At 42.8% G+C, this 25,593-nt stretch overlaps 1 protein-coding gene across 1 annotated transcript in view; it reads right to left on the bottom strand.

Moving 5' to 3' along the window:
• Positions 1-24,679, bottom strand: part of MYRIP (myosin VIIA and Rab interacting protein) — a 209,170-nt gene extending 184,491 nt beyond the window's left edge. Inside the window, exon 1 of the mRNA XM_021068254.1 lies at positions 24,297-24,679. The gene's annotated coding sequence lies outside the window, so the exon portion shown is untranslated. The remainder of the gene's footprint in view (positions 1-24,296) is intronic.

The following is a 25,593-nucleotide window of genomic DNA, read 5'->3' as shown; positions in this document are numbered from 1 at the left end:
GGACTTTTGCTTCCTCACCTAAAAAGGAGCTGAAATGACCTCGGCATTTTAAAACTAAAGCATGAAAATATCAATTGTTGTTACTAAATATACATAAAGGTTTTTTTCTTTTAGAAGTAACCATGTTAATGCATTGACACTGGGATTATAAAACACAGAGATAGATACAAAATTTTATGATAGAAGGTTTTCTGTGGGGAGGAGGTGACAAGTAAAAAGGAAATAATAGAGACAAAGTTAATTTCAGGTTTTCACGAACAAAAAGGACCGCCAATAATAATATCAACGTAAGTTCTAGGCAATAGATATCAATAGTCTGATTCTTCCTATGAGGAAAAACAGGCTTGGAGAGATTCAGTAATTTACCCAAGGTTACAAATTGAGTGACTTAAATAAACACTGATTGCAATCCAAAGTCAATGTTTTGCCTACTGTGACACATTGCCTCCAAGTAGCATAATTCACTGCAGTAGGTCCAAAAGGCTTAAATATCACCTAACCCATATTTTAGTCTCCTTTCCCACCAATGCAGTAATTTAAGCTGCCCAGTATTAGCAGAAACAAATCCTACCTTCCTCTGTTTCTGGGTTCACCCATGGCTGATACTAAGTATATGGGTATGAAGATTGCATTGTCAGGGCAGAGGATACAGGTCGAAAGAATTGAAATAATATACAAAGTGGTTCATCACCCTTGAATAATCAAGAGAGTTTTAGCTTATAGGATTCAATAGTAAAAATACACTGCTTTAAGAGATCCCATTGTGGCTCAGCAGAAACGAATCCTACTTGCATCCATGAGGATGCAGGTCCGATCCCTGACCATACTCAGTGGGTTAAGGATCCATGTTGCCATGAGCTGTGGTGTAGGTTGCAGATGCAGCTTGGATCTGGCATTGCTGTGACTGTGGCATAGGCCAGCAGCTCTAGTTCCAATTCAACCCCTAGCCTGGGAACCTCCATGTTGCACGGGTACAGTCCTAAAAAAGAGACAAGAATACACACACACACACACACACACACACACACACACACACTGCTTTAAAGATTGGTTGTGTAACAATGTGAATATACTTAACATACTAAAATGTACACTATATATCTGTACACTATATATATAAGCTATATAAGCTATAAATATATAAACTATATATAAGCTCTCTCTCTCTCCATATATATATATATATATATGTATATATAAAAACTATAAATACACATAAATACACCTTTATTTCCAAAAGCAAATGTCATACCGCATATACTTGGTAAAAAAAAAAATTCATATGGAAATGTAAGGGCCAAGAAAAGCCAAAACAATCTTGATTGTTAAATGAATGAAAACAGCGGTCCCCTCTGACCCCAGGGGCACTCTGGCCCATGAATGGCTGTCTCCAGGCTTACTCTGCAGACTAAAATGTCACAAGGGATCCTGCACTGCAGAAGAGCCAGACCAGCCCCAAGCCCAGCTGCACAGGGAACCCGTGGCATCCCATAGCCTGGATGCCATCACCCTGAGACAGGCAGGCACAGCTTCTAGGTCCTGTGACCTCCATCTAAACCAGTGACCCTCCTGATGCCTCAAGGAGGCTCCACACTCATGTTATTTTATGCAAAACTTCCCTCCCCATTAAACAGAAGTGATACCATGATTTTATTTCTGGCAAATTAGAGCAGTTCTAGAAATTGAAAATTGGTGGGGAATTCTAATTATCCCTATCCATTTGAGATTTGATGGCATTTTCTATTAGATCTCAGTGGAAACTTCAGAAGTAAGGGGAGTTGCTTCCATAGCCTCTGCTGGTAGCAGGTATCGGGAAATGTTTTAAATGCACAGGACAGCTCCTCACAATAAAGAATTATCTGGTCCAAAATGCCAATAATGCCAAGGTTGAGAAAACCTAGTCTAAACCAAAAGCTACACAGCTGTCAGACTTTTCCTGTGTGCTTCCCAGCAGACCCAGGTATGCCCAGCAGTGTTCACAAGGGGGCCTTCACTACTGCCATAGTACAGGGAGAGACTAGGCTCAATGCAGAGACTCTGGGCTCTGAAATCACTCACATACACTGTGATGGGTAGTTTCCCATGCTGACTTGACTGGGCTATGGGGTGCTCCTATTTGTTGGTCAAACATTATTCTGGGTTTCTGGATGAGGTTAACATCTGAATCAGTAGAATGAATAAAGCAGATTGCTCTCCTTAATGTAGATGGGCCTCATGCAATCAGTCAAAGGCCTGAATAGAACAAAAGGTCTTACTCTTTACAAGCAAGAGAGAAGTCTGTCTGCCTGACATGTTTACATTGGGACATTGGCTGTTTCTTGTCTCTGGACTCAAACACTAGCTCTTCCTAGGTCTGAAGCTTGCTGGTCTTCATGATGAAATTACACCATTGGGGAGTTCCCGTCATGGCTCAGTGGAAATGAATCTGACTAGTATCTATGAGCATGAAGGTTCCATCCCTGGCCTTGCTCAGTGGGTTAAGGATCCGGAGTTGCCATGAGCTGTGGTATAGGTCTCAGGCGCAGCTCCGATCTGGTGTTGCAGTGGCAGTGGTATAGGATGGCAGCTGTAGCTCTGATTTGCCCTTAGCCTGGGAACCTCCAGATGCTGTGGGTGCAGCCCCCCAAAAAAGGCAAAAAATAAAAAATAAAAAAATTACACCATTGGTTCTCCTGGCTGTCAAGCCTCGGGACTCAGACTAGATCAACATCACTTGCTGGTCTCCAGCTCCAGATCATGGGCTTTCTCAGCCTACATGATCATTGGACCCAATTCCTTATAATAATCTTTTTATTTTAATATACTATTAGTTTTGTTTTTCTGGAGAACTCCAGCTAAGACATGTATACACATTACATGTTATTAGCAAATAAATGACCTGGTTTATAAATCCTGCTTGCATTTTCTAGCCTTATCTGCAATAACCAAACTAACAGGTCTGTATTAGAGCCAGGGCATTTCTCTGCCATCTTGAATGAGATAGTGCCTATAATCCCCCTGCCTTTGTTTTCCGAGCCTTGGTCAGTTGGAGCTCTGTGATGCTCTCCTGCCTTTGGGGCTTTTCTCTGTCTGCTTCCCATCCTTTGGGTGTTTTCATGTTGATCCCCTGCACAGAGGATAGCTAATGAACACTTGATAAAAATACATAGCTCTTCAGCCCACTGAGAATTTTCTCTTCGGGTTTCAACTAGATAATGATGCTCTTTGCTCCCTCTATTATATAAAAGTCTGGTACATTTCTTCTTACTGTAATAAAAATGTGTCAAGATAAGAGTTGGCAGCTGGCCGCCTTTGGAACTTGACCACATAAGACTATGAAAAAATAAAGATTGAAACTTCACTAATTCAGACTGCATCAATTCCAAATTTGTGCTTGAACATGGTAGGCTAAAATTTACTGTCCCATTTGTTTGCAAAACAAAGAGATTAAGACAACTAATAGTAGATGAGAAAGGAGAATATTTACTTTCCAAAGAGATCAAATTATTAGGTACTTACCGACAAGTATCAATTTATATGTAAACAGCACAATTACAGTGTAAGCAAATAACAGCTGCAGAGCCTAGGTTTTGTGGGTTTTTTTTTTTTTTCCCCCGCTTTGCTTTGCTTTTTAGGGCCACACCTGAGGCAAATGGAAGTTCCCAGGCTGAGGGTCAGGTTGGAGCTGCAGCTGCTGGCCTACGCTACAGCCACAGCTCGGAATCTGAGCTACATCTGCAACCTATACCATAGCTCACAGCAACTCCAGATCCTTAACCCACTGAACGAGGCCAGGAGTCAAACCCGCATACTAGTTGGGTTCGTAACCTGCTGAGCCGCAGCAGGAACTCCGAGCCTGGGTTTTTAGTATGCAAACCTCAGAGGGTTCCTCTCATCAGGAACATTGAGACTTAATGTCTTGACCCAGGGTGAGTACTGTTTGTTCGCACTTTCACTGAGTAGAGGCTGGGACAGCTGGTGATAAGAGACAGTCAGGCACAGAGTAGTAAAGGCTACCAGAGGAATGGGCCAGAGTCATTGCTCCTGGGTCAGGGCCAAGGAGGAGGGCAGGAGCCCAAGACGGGGAGGCACCCAGGAGTTGGTGATGCCTGGGCCAGGGCCCTCAGGAGGGGCAGTTATCCAGGCCAAGGGAGGAGCAGAGGCAGAGGCTTCCCTTAGCGATATGCATGTCACTCAGTACATCTGCTGCAGGGTGGAAGAGGGAGTCTGTGAAGCCATGTTAAAGAGCTTGGCCCTGAAAGCCACTGCAAGGTCCTACATAGGTGAGCAGCCCAAGGTACAGTGTTTGTGCTTTCCTGGGGTCATTCAGGTAGCAGTGGGAAGCTGGGATGGAGATGAACAGGGACAGAGGCAGGCACCTGGAAGCCACAGCAGTGGTCTAGGTGGGGGCTTGAAGTGAGAAGAAAGCAGGAAAAAATGATGCAAAGCTACCTATTTAAACTCTGATTAAACTCTTTCCTCCTGGAAAATGTGCAGGCAGGTCAAAGTTCAACTCCCAATGGGCCACTCCCTCCTTCTCAAGATGGGTCTGGCAGGAGAGGCAGGCTTTACTACTCTTGGCAGTGAGAGAATGGGTGACCAGTACACATCCTTCTAGGCTGGGCTCTGCCATGGGGAATGGTCTCTAACTATCTAAAGGAAGAACCGGTCTTTGTCCTTTTGCATGAGTGGCATGCTCAGCTGAGTGGCTCACTCAGCACCCTGGTAGCTTTTATTTGTTGACTGATCTGAGAGCAGCCTATCAAAAAGAACTCTTGCCAATTTTTACCGAGTCCTGCCACAAGTGCTGTTACTAAGTGCCAACTACTCTGTGTCAAATAAGATCATCCAAAATGCCTACCAAGTGTCTAAAACTCAATACATGATTTTTAAACACAGAGATATTGTCCACACCGTAATAGAAAACAGCCCCAGTTATAGCCTCAGTAAACTAAAGGAAGACACAGAAATATAGATAACATCAAAGGAGAGGAAATGAAATGTATGGAAATAGTAAACTCCCAAATGAGGGGTACTTTTCAAATCTGTGATAAAAAGTCAAATTCTAAACCAGCTCCCAGGAATTCCCACTGTGGCTCGCAGGTTAAGAACCAAATTAGTATCCATGAGGATGTGGGTTCAGTCCCTGGCCTCATTCAGTGGGTTAAGGATCTGTTGTTGCTGCAAGCTGTGGTGTAGGTTGCAGGTGTGGCTCGGATCCTGTGTTGCTGTGGCTGTGGAACAGCCTGGGAACTTCCATGTACTGCAGGTACAGCCCTAAAATAAATAAATAAAATAAATAAATAAACAAATAAACCAGCTACCACTATTTCTGGCTCCTATCAGCCCAACAGCACCTCCTCTAGGTTCTGGAATGAGATGGGTTAAGCACTGCCTCTCCAGGGGGCAGCCTCAGTCCCAGGTGCCAAGTTTAGTCTGTTGTTTCTCTGATGGATTCTCCTAGACTGACTAATGGTTATTGTATTACTGTTTTACTGTTATTACTTCAATTATTGTTTAGCCTTTCAGTAAAAACAGGTGTAAAGCTTGGTGGGGTTTTTTGGATTTTAGAGATGACACGTGGAAACACACAAGTATGCTGCCTGCTCTCAGCCATTTACTAAGTAAACCGTAAGCATCCACTTTAGAGTGGGGTCTGGAGCATGAGAAGGTTCTGTCACAAGTCCAGGTGACAGAGCCAGCTGCCCTGTCCCTTGATTTATGCAGGACCCAGCAGAGCCAATGACCACAAAGTGTCCGCAGCAAATGGAGAAGACATACTGGACCTCTGGGAAGTTCTAAGACAAGCACCACAAAGGCTTTTAAGGGTGTGAGAGCAGAACAACACCCCCTCTACAGATAACTATTCTCCTTTTGAGAAAGAGCTCATGCTTGCTACCAGGCCCTGGTACTAGATGCCTAACTATGAGACATCAAGTGACATGTGACCAGAAGAAGCTAGCATTGAGCCTCTTGTTAGGCTTGGTGTGTATAGTAGGCACCCACTGTCAAGTGAAATATAAGAAATTAGTATATAATAGTATATAAGAATTATAGTATATAAGAAATTAGACCCAGGCAGTTCCAGAAGGCTTGAGTTGCATGGGCAGGTGACTCCAACTCCCTTGTCTCTCATGTCTGCTGCACTGTCTCCTTCTCAGTCCACACCTATGTCCTCATAGGAAGTTCCTGATGATCAACCAACACAAAAGGAAAAACATCAGGCCAGATTTGTGGATGATTCTATAAGATATCACCGACCCCAACTGGAAGTGGACATTCCAGCCCCACTCTTGGGTTGCTCTGAAGGATAATAGTGAGGGGTCATCCTGCTGGCAGGCAGGATCTCAAGCAGTGTATTGATCTCCCACACTGTCTGAACTGAGAGATGTCTGGAAGAATGGATCTGACATCAATTCATGGACAGTAGCCAAGAGAATGTCAGGATGGGTAAGAAGAGGATTGGGAGAGCAGCGACAAGGAGGTCTGAGGAAGAGCTGTGTGGGTGATGGACCTCTCAGAGGAGCGGAGTGTGATAACGTTTGACTATCTATGAGGAAGCTCTCTATAATCCAGTGGACAAGATGACAGTTTGGGAGGTCAGGCAGCCTCTCCCCCAGAGCTTATTCAGTGAGCCCTTGTACATGGCAGGAGGGGCCAACCACAGGACGACACATAGGTCCAGACTCATGGATGTCCCTTTGCAGGCTTAATCTGTGTCCGCTGCTGAAGACCCTTCTTCCCAACAGCAGAGACAAGTGCTGAGCCCCTCCTGGGGGAAACCAGTCAACCACCTGGTGGCAGAGTAGTTGGAGAAGTGAGTTCTCTCTGGAATAGACACGTATAAACTTTGCATCTCTGCCTGTAATGCTCCTGCCTGGACCTTTACCCATCACTGACATCATCAAGTGAATACTTGATTCACTGTCAAGGTTCCCCCCAGCCTGCTGTGACCAGCTAAGAAACTCACTTCATAGCAAAGTTTGGCCTTGGACTTACATCTGTGTATTCACTCATCTTGCCGATGTACTGCATTACCTGGTGAGCTGGTGGGATGACCTACTGATGACTTTTGATCCATCAGTTTTCTACCTCTGGACCAAATAATCTTCAAAACATCTTTCTGATCTGATCTTTTTGAACGCCGTGGTTTCCGCAATGACCCAAGGCCTGAGCGAAATAAATAGGTTTCTTTCTTTTTTTTGAAGCCTCAATATAGTGAAAGTTGAAATAAATGTTTGAACTGCACTGCAGTGTACATTTTTCAAAAGGAAAAGAGTTTCAAATGGAAAAGCTTACAATAAAACGTTGTGCTCAGGTAGGCCTTTCAAACTGTGGTTATAGTCAAAGATATATAAGCAATAATATTAAAAGATTTGATCCTAGATAATGTCCTATGGATAAATAAAAAAGAGGACAGCAAACTTGCTCCAGGCAAAAAAAAAAAAAAAAAACAAAAAAAAGGAGTTCCTGTTGTGGCTCAATGGTTAACGAACCCAACTAGCAACCATGAGGATGCAGGTTCAATCCCTGGCCTTACTCAGTGAGTTAAGGATCTGGTGTTGCTCTGAGCTGTGGTGTAGGTTGCAGACACAGCTCAGATCCTGCGTTGCTGTGGCTGTGACAAAGGCTGGCAGCTATAGCTTCAATTCGATCCCTAGCCTGGGAACCTCCATGTACCTCTGGTGCAGCCATAAAAAGACAAAAGGAAAAAAAAAAAAAAAAGAAAAGAAAAGAAAAGGAAGGAATCTCCAATTCAGTACCATGGCAGGAGGGAAATTGTTTAATGATCTTTAACATCACCTGCTCCACGGTGGGTTTCACCAAGCCAGCTACACTTCAGTAATACATCTTCTGTTAGCAGGAGGTTCAGAAACACATACTTTAATTAAAGTTGGCTACTTCAAAGATAATTAAAGGTGTACTGCAAAAGTCTTTAGGCAGGGTTATAGAACTCTAAAGCAGAAGCTTACCAAAATAGCTGCAGCTTTATTTTAAATAAAGTGGTTCAGCATTCGAAAAGATTTACAGAAGGCAAGGAAGGTCATATAGCAATGAGTAGTAATGCCTGTGGATATTTAATTCAAATGGGCTAGAAATGGAAAACAAATTGTCTTCACTTTTTTTTTTCCTCAAAATCCAAAGGTAACACTCTAAAAGCAAGATGTAGGTATTCTGTAATGTGGCTGATGGGATTTGCTATAATCTCTGCCCACTGATTCACAAGTCAGCAAACACTGCTTGGTGCTCAGGTGGACCCAGAGCCATGACAGACAATGGAGAACATAGAAATAATAAGGTGACCCTGCTCTCAATCTCAGATAGGGGTGGGAGACTACCCCCTTACAATGTGTACCCTCATCTGGGTACCATCTCTTTGCTTCCTCTCTTCTGGAGCCTCACTTATACAGACGTTATCAAAGGGGAACCAACCTTCCAGGTGCTCATCTGGACAAACCTCTAACAGCTCACCCCCTCACCCTTTTGAGTTCTTCCTTTAGAATTTTTGTGTAGTTTTCAGTACTTCAAAATTCCCATTTATGAAAATTTGCAAGATATGATAATACCATAAAAGAAAATGAATCACCTGACACCATCAATCGAATACAGCTAGGGCTCATGCACTGGTTCATTTAAGTCTCATTTCCCCCACTCTTTGTAGGGACTGTTGTTATTTTTGTCCTATCTTACACTGAAGTATGCATCTTTTTTTTCACTAAGTTCTATCTCCAGCATTGTTTCATGTTAGCACGATCACTTTCAAGCATCACTCCTAAGAGTTACATGACTTTGTATCAGGTGGATATACTGACCTGCTTCTAGTACTGTACCTCTGAGATGATTCCAATTTTGGACTCTCTTACAGAGAACTATGATAAATATCCTTGTGCATAAAGAGTTTTCCACATCAATGATTCTTTCTTTCCTCTTAGGCTGAATTTCCAGAAATAAAATGACTAGGGTTAAAGTTAAGAATATTAAGGCCCCCAAGACATACTTTCAGGCATCTAGTTGAAGGACAACATCTGAATAGTAAAGCCACCTGAAAGGGTAAAATTTGTGCAGATAACAACACACCTACTGCTGAATAGTCTTATTTGCACGGGCTCATTAGGGGCACTACTTATATTAAAATTAAGTCTTTACTTCCACACTGAACCCCAAACAGTTTTTGATGTTGTTATTGTTTTTTCTTTTTAGGGCTGCATCTGCAGCATACAAAGGATCCCAGGCTAGGGGTCAAATTGGAGCTGTAACTGCTGGCCTACACCACAGCCATAGAAACTCGGGATCTGAGCAGCGCCTTCGACCTACACCACAGATCACGACAAAACCGGATCCTTAACCCACTGAGCAAGGCCAGGGATCAAACCTGCATTCTCCCAAACTCCCCCAAACAGTTTTATAGCCTTTCAAAAATAAAAACAGTTTTGTGCTAACTAGAAGATTTTCAATTAAGTCCCTACCTGAGAAATGAGTGCTATATACTGCAAACTCCCCATGCCACAGATTGATGGTATTTTCTTACAATTCTTCACTTTTATCACGTTTATCTAAGTATTAGCTTCTGTGCGCAGGTCCTTCCAAGTCCAAAAAACTTATTTCTGAGACCCCTTCAGAATAACGAGTCTGAAAATGGAGAAGCGCAAGATCCAGTCTTTGTGTCTCTGGCAATTAAGCAGATGTCTCACATTTGTAACAGTAAGAACACTGTAAAACTTTTGTTTCTACTGGAAAGATAATTAATGGAGCTCTTCCATGAATCTGGGGAAGAATCACTTGAAGAAAATTAATGTTGGGTGGTCAGCTGTGTTTTGAGTTGTAATTCAGGATTCCTTCCTATACAAGAATGAGGCTGAAACTATATCCAAAAACAAATATGCAAAAGCTATGCAGTCATGATACAGAGAAAGTACGCAAGGTGGGAGGGTGCAGGGTGTAGAAGAAGGAACAGTAAGTGACCATTCATGGAGATCTGCTTACCCTTTCTAACTTCTAACATTTCTCCCACCCCAGTTTTACAGAAACAAGAGACTTCCAAACAAAATTCCTGACTTCTGACCAACAGAGTGCTAGATGCTATGCCTTTTCCCATTAAATGATATTCATGTGAGCAATTGGAAAATGTCTAAATACATTTATAACAACTTGGGTCTGCAGATGTAGTTTTAATTGTTTTAGCTCATTAAATCTAAATATAAATCAATTAATTCTGGTGAAAATTTAGCATCCAAATTGAGATGTGCCATGTTGGAAAAATACATAACAGATTTCAAAGATTAGTATGGAAAAAAGAAGTAAAATAAGGCATTAATGATTTTTATATTGATTGGAACCAAAGCAACTAAAATGAGAAAAATGCAGGTGCAACAGGTTTGGGAGAAGATCAGGGGTTCGGTTTTCAAAAATTTGATTTGAAAATGATTATTGCATATCCAGAAAATACCAAGGAGTTTGTTCAAGGAGTTTGGGAGAGAGGTCCAGCCTAGAGATACAGGTTTGGGGATCACGGGCATAGGTGGTATTTAAAACCATGAAGTAAGGCAAAGTCTGTGGTTAGGGGATATAAATAAAAAGGTAAAGCAGAGAAAAGATTCAGCTGTGGGTGCTCCTACATCAAGAGGTCAAGCAAAAGACAAAGAACCAACTAGAGAGAGGAGAAGGAACAACCAAGAAGTTAGAAGGAAAATCAAGAGTTTATCCTCCAGGGATGGTGAAGAATGTGTATCAAGGAGGAGGGACTAATTGACCAAGTCAAATGGTACTAAAAGGTCAGGCAGGAGGAGGACTGAGAATGGACCCTTGTGCTCAGTAAGGTGGTGGTCGGTAGTCATCTCAACAATTTCCCGTGAAGTTGATGAAACGTAGCTGGCAACCTGCAAGGGTGGGTTTAACAGAGACTTTGAGGAGAGGATTTGCAAACAGCGAGTCTAGCCAACTATTTTTAGTAGTTTTTATATATAAGAAAGTAGAGAAATGGAGCCATTGCTAGCAGCAGACGTGAGTTGAGGGGAGCGTTTTCCAAGAAAGGAGAACTAACATTTGTAAACCAAGAGAATTATCTGGCAGAGAGGAAAACTGGTGTTACAGAGGACAGATGTCATTGGAGTGATATCTGTGAATATTCAAGGAAGATGGGCTCCGGGGCCAGGAAGTGAGAGATGGGCTTTGGATACAAGCACAGATTTCATTTTTAGTCACAAAACAAAAGGCAGAGTATAGGCAACAGATGGGGGCAGGTGGGCAGATGGTGGAGTGAGACTATGGAAGTTCCCCTCTGATGGCTCAGTTTTCTCAGTGAGACTGGAAGCAGGGACACCGTACAATAGTGAGGATGGGGCGGAGGTGCGGGTGTCTGTAGCCATGGGAGCAAATGTGAAGCAATCAATGAGGAGAATGGGAAAGTACAGAGACCAGGGGAATATAGGCAGCATTAAGGATCTACTTGAAGTTCATGGCCATGTGCGGGCAGTCAGCTGTTAGTGAGTTTTATTCTAGCCACATTCAGCAGCTTAAACACAGGCAGGAAAAGGCAGAGATTAGGGTTTAATCAGTGTGTGGTTCTGCCAAGTGTTGTGTTAGAGGGATAAGCCAACTGGGGGTGTCCTCAAAGGGCTGCTGTAAGCTAGAAAAGGCAGAAGGAGAGGACCTTAAGTGTCAGGGATCATGGACTAAAAGTTGGGAGCATCAAGGGACTGCTGGCATTGGAGTAAGAAAGGGAGATGACTGGAAGATGGAAGTTGGTTATCAGAAAACATGATGCATGAAATAGATTATGAAGGTCTGGCCATAACTGGAAATAAAAACATTTGTCTTTGTCTATGGAAGTAAGTGGTGGGGTCGACCGGAGGACAGAAAATGGAGAAAAGGAGGTCAAGGAACTCTAGGATGTTAAGACGCTCCTCTGCCTGGAGCAAAAGTCATTAGGAGCTGTGGGAAGTGGCCCTGGAGCTCAGGGGATTAACAAAAGGGATAAAGGGCACGATGGGATGAGTCCTGGTCCACCCCAGGTGGAGTGGGGGTGGGGCAGCGAGTGAGCAGGGGCAGGAGAGATAGGTGTTTTGAGTGTCCTCTTGATCTGGTCATTGGGGAGCAAAAGGCTGGAATTGGGATGATCACCTGGTGTGAGGGGCCTCTACTGATGTTCACTGAGTAGGGGCAGAACTTACTCCGAGGGAGCAGAGCATCCCTTTGTTCCTCAGTGAGGAGGATGAGAATGTCTTAAAAAGCTCAGTATCACTCAAGCCCACAAACATCCCTTGCCCTTTATGATATGTATGGGTAGAAAGTCTGGCTGCAGGATGAGGGGATAGTCTTAGTTCCAGGGCTTGACCCTCTACCTGGCCTCTTGTTTGTTCTCTCACTTTATTCTATATTAATAAGGAACGCAGAACTGCCTTACCAGTCTTCTCCAATTGCTTGATTCCTGTTACTAGTTTCTTATTTTATTTTATTTATTTATTTTTTATATTTTATATTATATTTTATATTTTATTTTATTTTATTTTTGTCTTTTTGCCTTTTCTAGGGCCACACCCACGGCATATGGAGGTTCCCAGGGTAAGGGTCTAATTGGAGCTGTAGCCACCAGCCTACACCAGAGCCACGGCAATGCTGGATCCGAGCCGTGTCTGCGACCTACACCACAGCTCACGGCAATGCCGGATCCTTAACCCACTGAGCAAGGCCAGGGATCGAACCCGCAACCTCATGGTTCCTAGTTGGATTCGTTAACCACTGAGCCACGACGGGAACTCCCTGGTAATATTATTTTATATAAAACATCAATTAAGTATGCTCGTTATGGCTAAGGAATTAAGAGTTTTTCAGAGTACAACTAATGAACAAGAAACTATGAAAATTGCCACACATATTTGAAAAAGTTAATGGAAACTCAGTGCGCAAAATAAAAAAGAAGAGACACAGTAAGAGAAGAGAATTAGTGAATTGGTAGATGGACCTGAAATAATAACCCAGAATGCAGTACTGAGAAAAGAAGTAAAACATGGAAGAGAGGTTGAAAGACACAGAAGATATAGGAGGAAGGTCCAACATGTCTGGTCAGAGTTTCAGGAGTAGAGAATAGGGGAAAGCAATATTCAAAGAAATAATTTTCCAGAACACTGAAGAGACATCAGTTCTCCCATTTATGAAGTCCAGTGAATCCGGAGGGGGATAATTAAAGAGAAGCCCATTACTTCACACGTGGTAGTGAAACCCAGAACAACACACACAGAATCAGCAAGAAAGAAAAGACAGATTACAAAAGAACAAGAATCAGATTGTGAACTAAATTCTTAAAATGAAACAGAGGAAATTGGAAGACAGTGGAGTAATACTGCCAACAAACTGCATAGCATGTGAAAAAAGTAATAATAATTAGATGAGGTTTTAAAAGTCTAAAACACCAGACAATGTTCACATATAAATTGGGTAGAGGAGTAATCAGAGCTAAGTATAAAGTCCCTGAATTACTCAGGTGGACAGAAATGACTGAATCAATTTGGATTTTCTTAAGGTAAATAAATAGGTGTGCTAAAATTAGCATATAATAAGCATTAGAAAATAGAAATGGAGTGTAAGGCTTTTGAATAAGTAGAGGAGAGAAATGTAATGTGGAATCTGAGAGAGAATCTAAATAAAAAAGGCAACTGTGTAGAGTAACCAAGTATATAAAAAGTGGGATAATGAAAGAGAGCAAAGTAAAGTGGTTTAAAAAAAATAATAGCAGCACTGTACATGAACATAACTTTCACATTCAAACTTACAGGTTGGAAAAAATAAACACACTTTATGCTCTTTACAACAGTTTCACAAGTGAAAAAAAAATATATAGAACTGTTGACAGTGCAAGGATAAGAAAATAAGAAAGGCAAGTACTAGGCAAAAGAAAACTGGCATAACTCAAAATTGGTATAACCAAAATGAATTGGTATAATTCAAACCAGACCTATTTTTAATTTTTTTTTTTTTTTTTTTTTTTTTGCTGTTTAGGGCTGCACCCACAGCACATGGAGGTTCCCAGGCTAGGAATCGAATCCAAGCTGCAGCTGCTGGCCTATGCCACAGCCACAGCAAGGCGGGATCTAAGCCACACCTGCCACCTACACCACAGCTCACAGCAATGCCAGATCCCCAACCCACTGAGCGAGGCCAGGGATTGAACCCACATCCCCAGGATACTACTCATATTACTTTCCACTGCACCACAATGGGAACTCCTAAATGATTTATTTTTTATTGAAGTATAAGGTGATTTACAATATTTCAGGCATACAGCAAAGCAATTCAGTTATACATAAATATATTCTTTTTTAGATTCTTCTCCATTATAGCTTATTACAAAATATTGAATATATTTCCATGTGCTGTATAGTAGGTCCTTGTTGTTTATCTACTTTATATAGGATAGTATCTGTTAATCCCAAATTTCTAATTTATCCTTCTATTCCCCCTTCCCTTTGGTAACCATAAGTTTGTTTTCTATGTCTGTGAGTCTGTTTCTGTTCTGTAAATAAGTTCATTTGTATCATTTTTTTAGAGTCCACACATAGGTGGTATCATATGATAATTGTCTTTCTCAGACCTAGAAACAAGGGCATTACTAGAGGTTAAGAGGGTTGCTTCATAATGACATACACTTGATTGACCAGGAAAAAACTTAAACTAGAATGGATCTAATAACATATTGCTTCATAATGTATAAAGCAAAAACTTTATAAAGCACACGATTAAACTGAAAAATTCACCTCTATATATTCTTCCCTAAATAACTGATTAATCAAGCTGCAGAAAATATGAGTAAGGAAAGTGAAAGATTTGAACTGTACAATTAACTAGCTTAAGCTAAGGAACTTAGATGGATCACTGCCTGCAAATCAATACTTTATTTTCAAGGAAATATAGAACATTTGTGAAACTATGTATGAGGCCATAAAATAAGTCTCAACAAATTCCAAAGAATGGAATCATGTAGATCACATTCTCTAATCACTATTAAGAGAGAAGATATTTAAGAGTTCCCGCTGTGACACGGTGGGTTGAGATCCGCCACTGTCTCTGTGGTGGCACGGGTTTGATCCCCCACCCAGTGCAGGATCCGGCGTTGCCACAGCTGTGGCATAGGTCGCAGCCACAGCTTGGATTCAATCCATATGCTATGAGTGTGGCCAAAAATAGAAAATTAAAATAGAAATTATTAAAAATATTCAACTAGAATTAAAATAGAAAAAAATAATTGCTAAAAGTTTCTAGAAATTAAAAAAATCAAAGCTCACAAATAAGTCATAAAGAAGAAACCAGAATGAAAATGTTAAAAACTTACATGTGAACAATAAAAAAAATTACATATCAAAATAGGTGGAATACAAATACAGCTAATGCAATACTTTGAGGGAAATTTATTGTGCTAAGTGCGTATCTATGAAAGAAGAAAGGCTGTAAGTAATGGGTTAATCATGTAAATGTGAGAGATGAGAAAAAGAATAATGCCAAAGAAAGTAGAAGGAAGGAACTCATACAGATGGCAACAAAGATTAAATAAAATTAAAAAGAATGGCAATAGAGAAGAGAGAGCAAAGCCTCGGTTCTTTGGAAAGTCTGAAAAGAACCTGTAACTGTTGAGATGGACCGAGAGCTAAAGAGGCAAGGCGCAAAGTTGGGAGTAGGAAGTGGTAGCCACCTCTATAGGCTTCCTCGTCCCACTGGGGCTTAGAAGAGACTTGGGGTTTGTGCCCCAGAAGAGCCCTCACCATCCAAGTGGTCTTGACAACACTCAGAGCACATCTCGTGTCTCTCCCCATATACCCCACTTGCTCCTGCTTCTTCTGGCAGCTCTTCCACTTTCTGGGGAAACAGTCCCAACCGGCTCCAAGATTTGCCAAAAATGGTGTTTGGTTTTTTGTTTCTCCTTCTCCTTGTTGTTTGGGGGTCATGCATAGAAGAGAAAGGGGACACGTCAGCATTAGGGTGCCATCCACCATCAGCAGCAGTCTGAGGGGAGGGGAACTGAGGCAGCAAGGGGGTAGTGGTGGTGGGACGAGCAAGCTTCATCAGGTACCCTGGAGCTGCTGTGGGAGGAAGGATAAAGAACTGGGAGCAGAAAGGACAGTGGGGGCAGGGGATGGGCAGTCAAGCACCTCTGCAAGTTCTGTAGTCCTGGGGGAGGCACCTGCCATTCACTGGACCTGGGACTGTAGAGCTAGAAGACCCCTGGTGAATTTCTAATAGACTTTAAACAAGGATTCCATTAAAATGCCATTTAAAATTTCTTTCTTCTAATTTAGCCATAAAAGAAAGAGATGAATCTCCAATACTCTGATTACATGTCATTCTAGTAAATCAAAATCCTTAATGATCAATACATTGCTTTTCAAAGAAATGAAAACAACAAAACCACATTTATAGAAACAAACACAAGAACAGCACCTGCCAGATTTTCAGAGGCTGGAGCTACACAGATAAAGTGAAATGATGCTTAAGACAGCAGCTTTCAAGAGGAGGTGAGGAAGAGATTTGGGGCTGGAAGCACTGCTTATGCAAACTGGGCTGTCTTTGGAAAAAAAAAAAACACAATGTAAGGAGAGGCTTGGACTATTTTCCTTTTTCCCAGTGATAATTGAAGTTTCCAAGCCTAGAAAATGACCCTGCATATACTTTGAAGTAGTTAATTTCATACCAAAATGGAAGAACCATATGACAGTCAGGTGAGCCATAAGTCAGTATCAGATTATTTGGGGACCTTGGTAAAGAGTCATATTAGATCCTGGAGCCATGGGCACCTCTGTCCTGCAGGCACCCACCTTTCTTCTCTCTTGTGTCTTGTGTTTTTTTCCAAAGTGTCTGCTTGGTGAGATTAAATTGTCAGCCCATGAAATGGATTTGTGCATCCCAGCTGCAGATCACCTATCTGTCACATCAGTAGCATTATGCTGTAAATCATAGCCACAAAAGGACTTTTAGAGTGGTTTTCTTTCCCCAGCTGATGATATATAAATATATAAAAAATTTAACTCAAAATTACCTAGGGAAGGTAATGGGGGCAAATAACATACAGCTGAATACAAAACTGAAAACAGTTTTCAGGTAGCATTTAGGCAGTTTCATAAAGCTCTTTACACTCTCCTTACACAAATGCAGAATTGATTCTCTAAGTTTGAAGTGAGTGACATTTCTCTCAGTAAAGCCCCCATCCTGCCCCTAATTAAGTCAGTCTTTGAGCCTTTTCCCCAATAACCTTCTGCTGGTTTCCTGCTATTCTGGTCTTACTGTCACTAGCAATTGATCACGAGCTCATTCGCAATAGGGTGTTTATGGTGCATTATTACCTCGGACTTAAGCCAACCAAGGTCTTCTAAATTTTAAGAAGAGATGATGAAAAGGAACAATTGCCCAATGGCAGAAGGGCAGAGCTGGGTAGAGGTGCTTTTCTATTTTCAAGTGCTCACCTCCTCTTATGGGCTGCCCTGAATAAAGGCACTACAAAATCGCTGGCCTTTTACTTAAACTCTTACCGGTTCTCCTAAGCCAAGTAAATATTTACATGATGTTTATGATTTATGCATTAATCATTTATATGATGCAAGATTTGAAATGAAAAGGTTAAAAACCCCTGAGCTTTCTCAATGAACTTAAGGATATTTATATACATACAAACATACACACATATATACTTTTTACTTTAACACTTATGTTCTTCCTTCTCCAGTATTTCTGTTCCCTTAATGTGACAGATACTATAGTATACACTACTAGGGAGGTATAGGTGATTACTGCCACTTAGGGAGCAATTTGTAAGTTGTCAAGTTGTAAGTTCATATAAAATAGGACCCTTCAGTTCTACTTCTCGGCATACATCCTCAACGATTTCTTCTGCATGAGCATAAATACATTTCAAAGATGTTTATCACACATCTATGTAATAACTGCAAAAGTCCATCATGGAGGCAACAGATGAATAAAATACGGTCTTTTCACATGATGAACATAATCTGTATAAACATTGTGATAGTTCTCTCTAAAAGACTGAGCGATAAACAAGTTTCTTTCACAGAGAGTAATAGAGAAACAACCCTCATGGAAAACTCTATGGTGAAATGGGCCATGAAGAGCAAAAAACAAGATTTTGATTTTTTTTCCCTTTGCCTGTGAAACTGATAATGTTGATAAATAATTACATTTATTGCTGGCAAGGCATGGGATTTGGCACACTCATACACTCCCAACAGCAAACTAAATGTATAAACTTTCCTGGAGAGTTATTTGGCAATATTACCACAAACTAAGAAAAGTAAATAAATTTTGACAAAGTAATTCGTCCTGAGAAAATAAAAATGTGTGCAAAAATGACGTTACAATAAAATGTATAAAGTGCTTAATGTTTTAAAAGAATGGTTTTGTTGAATAAATTATGGTACACTGATGAAATGGATTATAAAAACAATGACACAGAAGAAAAATCATTGACATTAATGCTGTTCATATGTTGTTGAGTTAAAAAAAAAAGTCTTATTTGTGTTTAAAAAAGTATACTCATCTGGCCATTATTCAAGGACTTTTGGTATCAGAGAAGAGTCACTTAAAGTAAATCCACTTAAAATGGGAATCAAAATTTCACAGTAAATAATAGGAAATTAAAAGCTTTGATTAGCCTTATATTTGAAGAAAAAGAAAATATATTTTATTTTCTATTCTACCAAATTCTGACAACACGGAAAGTGATACTTAGGATAGATCTTAAATTCATGTTGAATGCTAAAGTGTTAAGAATAGCCAAGACAGGTTGTGGTACATGGAATAACTTGCCAACAGTGACCTGCTGGAGAGCAGAGGGATCTCTACCCAATATTCTGTGATATCTGTATGGGAAAAGAATCCGAAAGAGATTGGATGTATGTATATGTATAACTGAATCATTTTGTTGTACAGAAGAAATTATCACAACATTGTAAATCAATTACTCTTCAACCAAACTTTAAAAAATGAAAAAACCCCACAAGAAAACAAAGCAACAGAAACAAACAAACAAAAAAGAATAGCCAAGACAATTTTGTAGAAAATGGCTAAGAAGGGAAGATTTATTATGAAGCTTTAATAATTAAATGAAAATGGTATTAGCTCAGGAATCACAAAAAGATTAGAACAGAAGAGAGTTAAGAAACAGATCCAAAAATATAACCAGAATCAGTATATGACAGAGATGGCAACAAAATTAATAAGAAAATAGTTTTCTACCATAATAATGGAGTAACCAGTTTTCAATATGGAAAACAATTAGATCCCTGTCTCACACAGTACAGAAATAAAAAATTCAGATGAGCTCGAAGATCTAAAAGTTTTATCTAAGAAAAAATGGCAATGCATAGAAAAGAAAACTTGAAAATCAAAATATATCTTTAAAGACCTCTAAGGGAAATGCAAAGTAAACGCAGTGACATATATTCCATGCTTGTGGGATTAATAAAAATTAAAACATCTGATTAACGGCAGACACAGCCAAAAATATTGGGATACAAGGAACTCCAATATGGTGGGAGTTATGAAGTAACACAACGGTTTCAGAAGGCCATCTGCAAAACCTAGCAGAATTGAAGTAACAGAGATGTTGATGCAAGCATATCCTACCACCCCATTACTCCACATCAGGGAGTAACACATTCTTGTACATTATCTACAAGACCCTATCAAGGATATTCCCTGCAGTATTTTTTATAATAGCTGAAGGTAAAAACACCTTTCTGTCCTTCAGTGGGAAATCAACTCTGGTATATCAAACAAAGACTACCTTAAAATGAATAAACTCGATCTAGAGTTATCAACATGTTATCAACACATATATTGGGTGAATATATATTGGGTGATAAAAGCAAATCACAAAAACTAATGACAGGCCTCAATTTATATAAAAACTTTTAAATAATCTGTTTATTTCAGTTTTTTACATATCATTTTATTAAAAGGCATATATTGTTAGTCCTCTATCTATGCATTTCTCTCTTCCACTCTTCAATCTTCCAGATAAACAAAGTTCTTCTGAGAGCACCTTTTTTTAACTGAAGTATAGTTGATTGACAATGTTGTATTGGTTTCAGGTGTTACAGGAAAGTGATCCAGTTATACATATATAATTTTCCATATATAGTGTTTATACTATATTTAATATAATTTCCTGTGCTATATAGTAGGTTCTTGTTTACTACCTATTTTATATATAGTGCTATGTATCCGTTCATCCCAAATTCCTAATTTATTCCCCCCCCCAGCCATTTCTCCCCCTTTGGAATCCATAAGTTTGTTTTCTATGTCTTGAGTCTATTTCCATTTACACAAAATTTTAAACTCAAAATGAGACTGTGCATTCTGAGGGGCACACCCTCAGACCCACTGTCACAGGTTGCATGGGCTCAACCCCAAATTCTCATCCTTCTGGATTTCTCTCTTGCTCAGCAAGTAGCTATGTAAGGTGCTGTACTAGGTGCCAGGGAGGACAAAAGAATTATGCAAGACTCCTCTCACCCTGCAGAGGGTACAGTTCAGCTAGGAAAGTTGTTTGAGAGACCGGTTCTCTCTGCTCACTCTGGCTCACATAGTGTGTAAACTTAGAAAGAGTGCTTAATTGTCAAGGCCCAGTTTCTTCATCTGTAAAATGAGAAACTCACCCTCCTCCTATTTTGAACATTAAATGAATATATATACACAGTGTCCAGCATGGGCAAACATTCAGCCCTCTTGGCAATCATAGGCGTGGCAGCCATCACATGAATAAAAGCTTCTAAACAGCATCTCAGTCACCCTGATAGTGAAAAGGTGATGGATGTGAGAAGGGCGCTGCATGGCTCCTCTTAGCCCTCTCCACAGCGGGACACAACACTGCCATCCCCTGTGACTCGCCCACCTTCTTGTGGCACACAGGGCATTTCTTCCAGCAGCAGTCTGGCTACATCCAGGCCTATTGATTCTTCTGAGTTGCCCATTGACAGTGCTCGATGATCAGGAAACAAACTCCTCTCATACCTTTGGATAGATTCTGGGGTGAAATGAGACCAAAAGAACCATAGCACATCTAAGCTAGCTTCTCAATTACCTCTTTAAAAATCCCAAGGACACACCACAACTCCATACTGTTAAAGAGAAAGCAACAGTGTTTCAGCTCTGATATAGGCCTGCTTCCAACCCACAAGCCACCCTCCTCAAATGCTGAAATAGGAGTCTATCCATGGACTTCGTCGCAGGCAAGTGGGGGCGGCTGCCTGCCAGACGCTGGAAAAACCATAGTGTTTGGAATCACTTTTGGAGATACCGAGCTGTTAAATTTTATTCCTGGGATTCATTCCTGAGGGCTTGGGAAAGGATGGCAGGTATTTCAGTTATCTGGCCAGTGTGGCGCCACCATGTGGCAACAGCACAAACAATTCATAATTCACCCAGCCAAAATTCTGTGATTCTCCACCAATTTTTAAATTTGAGCAATTGAAAATACTTCTATTTTTATATGTAAAATGAAAAATTCACTTATATATTTTCTTCATTCATATTTTATTATCACACTATTTCATATTTGCATCATTCACATACCCTCAATGAATAAACCAGTCTCCAACATCAGCACTGTAATAGCTGGGGTTGTGTTGTTACATCACTCAAGAACTGATGATCAGATTGTTGGGGACAACCAGACCAGATTCTACCCAGATCTTAAAGCCAAATTCTTTATTCTAGCTTTTTGGACTGGCTTAGGTATTGCTACTTTTGGTTTGCACACATTAAAAAGGAGGTGAGAGGTTCCCACCATGGTGCAATGGGTTATAAAACCCACTGCAGCAGCTCTGGTTGCTGCAGAGGTGTGAGTTCGATCCTGGGCCCAGGAACTTTGACATGCCTGGGTGTGGCCATAAAATTAAAAAAAAATTAAGGGGGTGAAAAAGATCAAGCTGTTTCATTTTAGCTTTGAAACTAAAATGCCAAAATAAATCATATTAGTAATAAAAAAATAAAACATCTGACAAAACTAAGTAGGATGATGGGTACCCTCAGTGGGGGATGGGAGGGATAGTTCCTGTAGGGGTTAATTGGGAGTCTGGGACTATTCTAGGTCTTAATCTGGGCACTTGTTATACAAGTATTTTCAGTCTATAAGAATCCATTGAGTGTACACTTCAGATCTGTGCTGTTTTCTGGGATGATGTTATACCTCAAAGTCTGACCAGTCAGTCAACCTTCCTTAACCTGCTTTTGAGACAAAAGGCTGTGAAAACACAGTCATAACCAGGAAGGCAAAAAGAGGGGCATGCCCAGTTCTCTATGAGGTATTTCAGTCTGTGCATCAATTGCTCTAAAGACCACCGCCACAGATGAGCCCTCCTTCTGTCCCTCTGGACAAGGAAGAAGGACACAGGACACAATCTATACCACGGTCAGCGGAAACTGCTAAAGGCGGCTAAGACTTCACTTTTTCAAAAGTGAACAGATCCTTAAGCAGAGAATTCCCATTCCTCCTCCACACAGGAAACCTAGACCACAAAAAGAATCCTGCCACAAAGAGATACATACCATCTCCACAGAGACAACCACACACATACACACACACTGCCCCACCACCTGACACAACACCCGACTCCACAGAGACAGCCCCCAGCCCCATAGAGACAGCTGGCTTTCAGCTGGCAGAGATAAACCACAGATGTGTGGGGGAGGTAAATTAGGAGAGATGGGGCTGCCCATGGCCAGACAAGGAACATCCACGGGCAGATGGAAAGTGGTATTTTCAAAGTCCTATCAGACTAAATTTGTCAGGAAAGAAGGATTTTTAGGTCTGTGAATGGGGTCCCAGAGGCTGCTATAAAAATTTATTTAAATTGCCTCCCATTTCCACCCACAACTCAGATCCTCCTGGACCACCTTCCTTCTGCTTTCACATTTATCAGGCCCCTGAACCTCAGCCGCCTTGGGAAGACCAAAAGCCGGGATTCTTCTATTTTATAGATTTAATCCGGGATTCTTCTATTTTATAGATTTAAAAATTGAGGCTCTAAGATGTTTGTCTGACATCACAGAACTATCGAAGTGGCCATCTCATCCCTGAGTTGGGGTGAGGGAGGCTGAGTTGGAAGGACACGGTGATAACGTCAAAAGAGGAGAGGCAACCCTCTCTACAGCTCAAAGCTCTAAGAACCGCCCATAGCCCCACGCGAGCTGCCTCAAAGGATCTGAAGTAAAGGAATCACGTCTGGCGACGTTTACTCATTCTGGGACTGGTCTCCACTGTCCCCTGGGAAAGTGTGAAACAAATCCAGATTAAGGAGTAGGGCAGCAGGCAGAAATGAAGCCAGACTTGAGACTCTTATTTTTCAAGAGCAGATGGGAGCCAACCTCAGAGAGTACTGCTTCTCTTAGGAAGTCCCTGGGCCCAAACTGGTGTGTGCAGTTGAGTCTCTGGATACTTTCTTATCCTCGGGTCAAGGCTTATTTGGGAAAAGGAAACAGAACAGGACGGATCTAAGAGCAGGCAGGCACCTAGCAAATTCCCCTACCCTGCGGAGACACTAGTAAATTAAGTGATGGGGAATGGCGGGGATGCAAATACTGCAGGGCCGGGGATTCCCGACGCTGCAGCGCTTCGCTTCGCGCTCACCGAAGGTCCACCGCGGTTACCTCCGGATCTCTGTAGGCTCTCGACCTCTCCAAATGCGGCGGAGTAGGAGAGGATGGAGTAGGAGGGAGGAGACCGGGATGAAGCTTAAGCAAGCACCCCCCCCCCCACACACACACCCGGCAACAGCCGCTCTTCCCCAAGCAGTCCCAGAACCCGGCCAGAAGGTATTGACTCCGGTTCTTAGTCTGCGCACCAGTCGTGACCTTGAGCGACTTCCTCACTAGCCCCATTTTACAGAAATCAAGAGTGGGAAAGAGTCAGCTCCGCGGTTCTGGGCTGCTTGGGGCGCTTATCCGTTGGTTTAAGACACCCCGCCGGCGCGCCGGGAACGTAGTGGGTGCGCGGTGAACCGCAGCCCAAGAGCTACGTGGCCGCTGGGGATCGGAAACCGCAAAGGAAACCCAGAGCCGAGCTCCGACCCCTGCAGCGGGAAAAAGGGGCGGCGGTTCCGATTCTGCGACTAACCCTTAGCAAGTTCGATGACTCCCCCCTCCACGCCCCTCCGCAGAGGCGGACTGGCCGTGTCCTGGGGCCCTGGCCTGAGGATTCGAACAGGGTGTGCAGGGACACGAAAGACACCTCCACACACCTACCCCCGAAGTTGCGGCAACGTAAGGTGGAGAGTGGCGCAAAGCTGCAGGAGGGGAGGGGAGGGGACGGTACTCACTCAGGGCGGCCGGGTTGGAGCAGGTCGGTGACTGGGGTCATCGATGGCGGCAGGGCTCAGGCCACCTCTTCTCAGGACGCCTGGGAAACCTGCCGCAGCGCGCCGCGTGGATTATGAGGTTGCGAGCAGCGAGGCAGGGGAGCGGGGCGGTCGGCGCGCCAGATCTGAGCTGCAGCGCCGCGGGGATTTGGCCGCCAGAACCGCAGCCGCAGCGGGAGCCCGGAGCAGGCGCGGGAGGCGGGAGCGCGGCGGCAGTAACTGCTGCGAAGGAGGCGCCCGCGCCGCTAGCAGCCTGGGCCAGCTTGGCCGCAGCCCCTGCTGACACCTGCTTGCCGCGCCCACGGCCAATCAGAGGCGCCTGGGGCGGGGGCGCGTGCGGAGGCGGGGCGGGGGCGCGTGCTGGGAGCCCTGCCGGTGGAGGGCGCGCGCTCGCGCCTGCGCCGGGGCCAAGGGTGCCAGCCCAGCGGGCTCCTCAGGCCCTCCTCAGGCGCGCGGGAGGCACGCGCAAGAGGGGCGGGGCGCAGCGGGAGGCGGGGCTGGGGACTCTGCCTGTAGTCCCTTGCTCCGCTTTTCTTTGCGGCGCAGTGCGGTGTTGGGGCACCGACTCTGCGATCCCCAGAGGAGACCTCAGGTCATTCCCAGCTTTGAAATAAAGCTTTTCCTGTCATCTGCCCCTGAGCCCCGGGCGATTGGACCCGTCCTGATCACCGAGTGACGGATCACCCGAATCCCCAGAGCCAGCCTGGCTCGCGGAGTGTGGGCGCCCTCCCTCCCCAGCCAGCTCTTCCTCACTTCACAGTGTCTGGGTATTTAATGTCACCGTGGTGTCCCCTGATCTGGGTTCCTTTAGTTCTCTCCTGAATTTCCTGCGCTAGCGATGCTCCTTCATTCCACATACATTGATTGGTTTTGCGCTTGGCTCGGGTTGCTTGCTGTCCCAGGGTACTGCGCTCCCAAAAGTCCCAAAGCTCCCATCGCTGCCGCACCACAGGGTTAGTGAGACCTCGCTGTCACAAGGACGCCCAAAGTTTGCTGCCAGTGAGGACTGCATTCGGGCTCTTGCCTGGAGTGCCAGGTCCCCAAAAATGGAGTTGAAAGGTTCCCCTCCAAGCCAGGGTTTCACTGTGCGTTTGCATCCTTTGGGGCCCAGAGCCCGAAATCTTTCTAAAACGAACTGCCATAGCCCCCAACACTCGGAAAGTACATTGTCGATTTTCGCCGCAGGACGGAAGTTGCGCCGCAAGGATAACGCTACTGGGGTGATTCCTAAAACCTCTGGAATCCTCTCTCAGGAGGA

The sequence above is a fragment of the Sus scrofa genome, chromosome 13, assembly GCF_000003025.6.
Source record: "Sus scrofa isolate TJ Tabasco breed Duroc chromosome 13, Sscrofa11.1, whole genome shotgun sequence".
Taxonomy (NCBI): Eukaryota; Metazoa; Chordata; class Mammalia; order Artiodactyla; family Suidae; genus Sus; species Sus scrofa.
Note: the sequence above shows the minus strand (reverse complement) of the source record. Positions and strands in the feature narration are given on the sequence as shown.